This window comes from Octodon degus, unplaced genomic scaffold (genome assembly GCF_000260255.1).
Source record: "Octodon degus isolate 3935 unplaced genomic scaffold, OctDeg1.0 scaffold00058, whole genome shotgun sequence".
NCBI classification, from domain to species: Eukaryota; Metazoa; Chordata; class Mammalia; order Rodentia; family Octodontidae; genus Octodon; species Octodon degus.
The window spans coordinates 5,202,021-5,208,972 of NW_004524634.1; the positions used below are offsets into that span (position 1 = coordinate 5,202,021).

The 6,952-nt window shown below is 38.6% G+C and overlaps 1 pseudogene; it reads left to right on the forward strand.

The window, feature by feature from the left end:
* The first annotated feature begins 3,311 nt into the window (after window positions 1–3,311).
* LOC101568032 lies at window positions 3,312–3,833 on the forward strand (annotated as a pseudogene).
* The last annotated feature ends 3,119 nt before the right edge of the window (window positions 3,834–6,952 follow it).

Below are 6,952 nucleotides of genomic sequence, written 5' to 3' on the forward strand. Positions count from 1 at the left end.
AAAACATATGCCGCCAATAAAACATGAGGGTGAAAATATGTACCTATGGACCTATGAAAAATAAATGCTAAGACATTTTGATAATGTGATAAAAATAGAATTTCTTATTTCTTCATTTAACAGGTATTTATTGAGTACCTACATGTGTTAAACTCTACTGCTAGTCACAGTGATACTGCAATGACAAAGAAAAAAATTACTGCCTTCTTGGAGTTAACATTATAGTGGCAAATGAAAAATAATAAAAAATAAAATAAATTATGTACTACACAAAGTCCTCTGTGCCCAGTAGGGCACCATTTTTCTAAATAAATTAAAAATGTCTGGAATGATTTTAGTTCATAGTGATTATATGAATAGTGAAGATTTTTCTTTCACACTTAATACTTTTGTTTTCTGAAATTTTTAATGGCTCTTTTAAATAAAAATAAAATAATACATTATTACTTTGACAAAAATTAAATGACAAAATTTATACTGAAGAGAGTTTGAATAAATATTTGCTATTTTCTTCCCATAAAGCAATTGAAAAATCAACAACTGTCAAATGGAAGAAATTTATTTGTGCTAAAAAGAAGCAGTTGAGCAACGAAAACAATCATTGCTGGTGGGACTGCCGTATGATACAGCTATTTTGGAAGACAATTTGGAAATTTCTTACAAAAATAACTATATCTTTATCAATAAATAGAGCAATTGCACTCCCTAGCCTTTCCCAAAGAGCTAAGAACTCATGTCAGCTCTTGAACAAGGATGTTTAATGCAGTTTTATTCATAATTGCCAAAACTTGGAAGCAACTTAGATGTCCTTTGACAAGGGAATAAGTAAATCAGCTGCAAGACATCTACACAATTAAATACTACTTTGCACTAAAAAGAAATGGCCTATCAAACAAACCAAAAAGAAGACATGGAGGAAACTTAAATGCCTTATGACTTACTAAAAGAAAATAATCTGAAAAAGTTATACTGTGAGATCCAACTATCGGATGTTCTGAAAAAGGTGAAACCATATAAAGTTTGTTGGTTTTAGAGGCCTGTGGGGCAAGAACATGGAAATTAAACTTTCATACAGTGAAACTATCCTGCATACATGTCATTATCTATTTTCTAAGACCAATAAGATGCACACTGCCAAAAGCAAACTGTAATGGAAACTATGGACTGTGGGTGATAATGGCATTGATTGTAACAAATGCAGCACTGCAGTGTGGGATATTGCTAATGGCAAAGGCTGGATGTATGTATGAATTATGGGTTATGGAAGTTTTCAGTTCAATATTTCTGTGAAACCAAAACTACTCTTTAAAAAAGTCTATTTAACTTAAACACACACACACACACACACACACACGAGATTATATCTCACACCTATTAGGTCAGCTACTGTGAAGAAAATAATGTAATGACCGCTTATAAAGATGTGCAGAACATGGAACTATTTGGCACATTAGTGTAAATGTAAAATGGTAAGGAATATGGAAGTCCTTCCAAAAATTAAAAAGTAGAGCTACCATATGATTCAGCAATTCTACAACTGGGTATATAAAAAAAAAAAAGAGGTGAAAGCAAGGTCTCAAAGGCTATTTGTTCATCCAACTTCAGAGCAGCGTTATTCACCATAGCCAAGAGGTCAAGGGAACTTAATGTCCCTTAACAGATGAATGAATAAATAGAATGTGACAGTTGTCAGATTCAGAATGGAGTCACTTATGTCACATCCTTGTAAAATGGAGCTAAGAAAGGCCATGAAGAAAGGACTCTCACACATTATTTGCCATGTCATTGGAGTAGTCATAAGGATAGGTAGCAACACAAGGACAGCTAGCCACCTGTTCAGGAATACTTACCTGACAAGCTGTCTTATGAACTAACAAAGCAGTCTACTCTGACCATAAGATTTTACATTTTACCTAGTGACTGCCTATAGCAATGGACTTTGTTTTACACCAATTTACATAGCTTTTCTCTTTCCCAGTATAGCCTTGCACTTTCTTTTGTTCTCTGAACATAACCAAGACCATGTAGGGTGTTACAGCCTACATGTAGATGGAACTAGTTGTGTGCCCAATGCCTCATACACTCATGTGCGGGGGCTTTGGCAATGACTGGATCATGGGGGTGTGATACTTAATCATGAGTGTGTGTAATACTGGATTAGCCCACTGATTGATTTAACGTAGCTCTGGGGATAACTGAATGGATTTATTGAAGATGGAAGACCTACCCTGAGTGTGAGTGCCACCAACCAATAGTCTTATAGCCTGGATGGAAAACAAAGGAAACCAGAAGGAATGCTGCTACTTTCTGCCTACCCTGCCTTGGACTGTTTTTCTTCTTCTATGCCCCTCTGCCAGGCTGCTTTGCCTTGGAAACATCCAACTGTGGACTGAAATCTCAACAAACTGTGAGCCAAAGTAAACCTTTCCTTCTTTCACTTCTGAGTGTTGGGTATTTTGTCCCAGCAACAAGAAAGTAACTAAGACACAAAGGAATGTGTATGTCTAAAATATTTGTGTTTCCACCTATAATATTCAATAATGGAACTTAGAAAAAATGGGGTATACCGATGAATGTCCATTTTGTATCTGTGTATTCAAAGTGGTTAGGATAGATATATAGTTGCATTCTCTTAATGAATAGAATGATTTGTTCTAATGGTGTTTGTAAATAGGATCACAAGTCCGCATCTTGTACAGCAATTAACCACTAAGAAGAATATATGCAGTGTATTATTTGTTGAAACTGTACTTCCGATTTGATTTGAAACTGTCTCATTGCTATCTGTTTATCAATAAAATTTTGAAAAATAAAATAAAAAATAAAAAAAATTTGTGTTTCATTCCAATACAGACATTGCTTTATTGGTGACTCATCTTCAATTCCCATAAAGCAATTGAAAAATTGACAACTCGTCAAATGGAAGAAATTTCTTAAAATTATTTATTTATTTATTTATTATTTGGTACAGAGTCTTGCTATGCAGCTCAGATGCATAGTGATCCTCTTGCCTCAGCTTCCCAGCACTGGGATTACAGGTGTACACCACCATGCCCAGTTTCAGTGACCAGCATGGTGCACCAGAGGTTCTGGGGCTGTCATAGCATGTAGTACCAAGGATCAAACTTAGGTCCTTGCATTTGCCAGGCAGAGTCTTAGACCATGGAGCCATCTCCCCAGGCCCATCTCTATATTTTTTAAATGTTGAGTATACATACTGTATTATGAAATGTTCAACCTTTAAAAGGAAGGAGAACTACAGTGTTCACGGAGTTTGGCGTTTCTAGACGCTGAGTAGTGGTGTGTTGAAGATGCCTCGTGGAAGCCGAAGCTGCACTTCCCGGGGCTGGCCAGCCAGGCCCCTCAGATGCAAGCTGAGCCTCAGTCAGCACCCAGATCGACCCCAACGGCCCAGATCCGGGTGGTGGCCCTGCCTTCCGCGGTGGGCTCGCCCGCTGCTGCGTCCCGGCAACCTGGTCTGGTGGCCCAGATGGCCACCACCGCAGCAGGGGTGGCTGTGGGCTCTGCCGTGGGGCACATGCTGGGCCACGCCGTCACAGGTGGCTTCAGCGGAGGAGGCAGTGGTGAGTCCTCCACGCCTGACATCACTTATCAGGAGCCCCAGGGGGCTCAGCTGCAGCAGCAGGAGACCCGGACCCTGGTGCTTTGAGATCAAGCAGTCTGTGGAGTGTGAGCAGAACCAGCCTGATGGGAAGATCTGTGAAGATTTCAAGGAAGTGCTGTGGCTGTGCAGGATGCCAAAGGCCTCCTCTAAGCAGAAAGTTCACACTGAAGAACTGGAAAGTCGACCCGACCAAGTTACTTTAGCATAAATGTTATTAATACGAGAAGTGTAAAACCATTCAGTTCCACCTTTCCCTGTAGCTTCAGTGCTTCAGGACAGCCATGGAAAGCGTTCTCACCACACAGATGAGCTGCGCTTGGGACACATGTGGCCTCCTTAAGACAGCTGTTTTGATGTTATTAATTTGAATAAAGTAATATGTGGCTTTCATCAAAATAATAATAAATAAATAAAAGGAAGGAAAATCTGGCTAATTCTGAAGTACAGATGAAGTTTGAGGACATTGTGCTACATGAAATACATCAGTGATGAAAATACCATGCAGTATGATGTAGGAAGAGAAAAGGGGAAGGAGGGGAAGAGGATTTAAAAAAGGAGTTAAAAGTATTGTACATATACCTACTCCCCATGATGATTATAATCATTATGCATTACAAAACACATGCAAGTATAAAAAAGAAATAGAATGAAGGTTGCCATTGACAGAGGAGTGAAAGCAGAATACAGAGTTATCATTTAATGAATGTCGGATTTCAAATTTGGGCCCACCCCCACTGTGTCAGGAGCCTCACTGAGCTGCAGCCCCTCTCCCCCACCACCAATGTATGAGCCTTGGTGAACCCTACCCTTCCCGACCCCTGCCAGGAAAGCTTTGTGGAGCTTAAACTTACCACCCCATCATCGTGGGAGGCTTGCTGAGGTGTGGCTTGCCTCCCCGACCACTGCAGAAACTACACTGAATCCCAGACAGCAGGAGCTTTGGTGAATGTACATCACACACACACACACACACACACACACACACACACCCCGTCACAGAAGCCTTGCTGACCAGGGCTCTGCCCCTCTCCTATTATTGCTGAGCCAGGGTAAACATTGAAAGCTTTTAAAAATGTCAAAATGAAGGAGAAAAAAGGCAATCTCAGACCTCCAGCCCACCCAGAATAAGTCTAAGAGACAAGGATCTAGAAGAACTTGTCTCCTTTAAAAAAGGAGTTAAAAGTATTGTACATATACCTACTCCCCATGATGAGAGTCACACACTTAAAATTTCTGAAATGATAGCAACTGAAGTAAAGAAACAATTCCATCAGGCAATAGAAGAAATCAGATTAGAAATAATCTCTCAGGTTAAAAAAAAAATAAATGGGGCCGGGGAGATGGTTCAGTGGAATAAGTGCTTCCCTGGCAAGCACGAGGGCCTGAGTTCAATCCCCGGTTCCAAAAAAAATAAAAAAATAAATGACAAAAATTGTGAAAGACTTGCTTAGTGCATCTAAAGAAGACATAGATTTAAAAAAGAGGAGAATAAAAAAAAATGATGGAAATGGGGCCGGTGAGATGGCTCAGTGGTCTAAAGCACCTACTTAGAACAAGCTTAGCAAAGCACAGGGACCGGGGTTCAATCCCCCAGCACCACATGCCAGCCAGCCCTGCCCCCCGGTGGGCTGAGCTGGACACACACACACACATAAATAAATAAAATTTTTTTAAAAAATGATAGAAATATTGAATGAACAACATAGGAAAGAATTAGCATTCATGAAGCAGATTTAAACAGATATCCAGGAAATTAAGAATTTCATTGAAGTTGGCAAAACTGCTTGAACAAAACTGAAGACATCCTTATTGTTAACAACTATGAAAGGACAGATCTCTTAAAAATAACAAGGAACCATAACAACAATCCAACAGCTGCAAAATAATGCAGAGAAAAACAATGTAAGACTGATAAATGTCAGTAAAAAAGGAGTCAACACAAATGGTGTAAAAAGGACTATTTGCAGAAGTAGTAGCAGAAAATTTCCCAAGCATGAGAAAAGAATCTGACACACAGAGAAGTGAGACATATAGAATTCCAATTAGCCATAATAAAAATAAATCTATAGCCAGAGACATAATAATCAAGATCCCAGAAATTAAGCAAAAGAACAGACTATTAAAAGTTGTTAGGGAAAAGAAAAAAGATTACCTATAAGGAAAAGCCCATCAGAATCACAACATATTTCTCAACACAAACCATCAAATCAAGAAGAGCTTGGAGTTAAGAATTTCAGGGCGTGAAAGAAAACAACTTTCAAACCAGATTAATGTACACTGCAAAACTCTCAGATATAATGGAGAGATAAAATACTTCCATGACAAAGAACAACTGAAGAAATTCATGGCCACCAAACCAACCCTACAGTGCTGATAGATATTCTAAAAAGACGACCACAAAAATGACCACAACTTCAAGAACCATGACAGAAAAAACCAACAAGCAGAGCAAGCAATTAAATAGAGGGGGAAAGTAGGGTTCCTACAGCAGGAAAACAATGTGACAAAGAGAAGCCAATATATATCAATTATAACTATCAATGTAAATGGCCTCAAAACACCAATCCATAGAATCAGACTGGCAGAGTGTATCAAGAAACAAAAACAAACAATATGCTACATACATGAAATACATTTAACTCAAAAGGAAATTCATAGACTGAAAGTCAAAGGATAGAAAACAATACTGCATGTGATAGGGACCCAGAAAAAAAGTAGTAGTAGCTTTTCTGTTTACTGACAATGTGATCTTCAAACCAAGCATAATCAATTAAGATAAAGAAGGTCATTACATACTTGTTAGGAGAAAACATCAAGAGCAAGAGATAACAATGATAAATATATATTCACCCAAGATAGGAGCACCCAACTATATAAAACAAATTTTAACAGACATGAAAAATCAAATAAGCAGTAACAATTATAATGGGGGATTTTGCCATACTTCTGTCACAAACAGATAGATAAACTAGGTTTAAAAAAATCAGCAAAGAAATAACAGAACTAAACCAAGCTTGTGAAGAAATGGACTTAGTGGACCTTTACAGAGTGTTCTACACATCAGAATACACATTCTTTTCACCTGCTCACAGAACACTCTGCAAAATAGACCATATACTAGTACATAGAGCATGCTTAAATAAATGGAAAGGATTTGAAATTATCCCATGCATATTATCTGACCATAATACAATGACACTGGAAATTATTATTTTGGGGGGGGGCGGAACTGGGGATTGAACTCAGGCCCTTGCGCTTGCCAGAGAAGCACTTATTCCACTGAGCCATCTCCCCAGCCCCTGACGCTGGAAATTATTGACAAAAAAA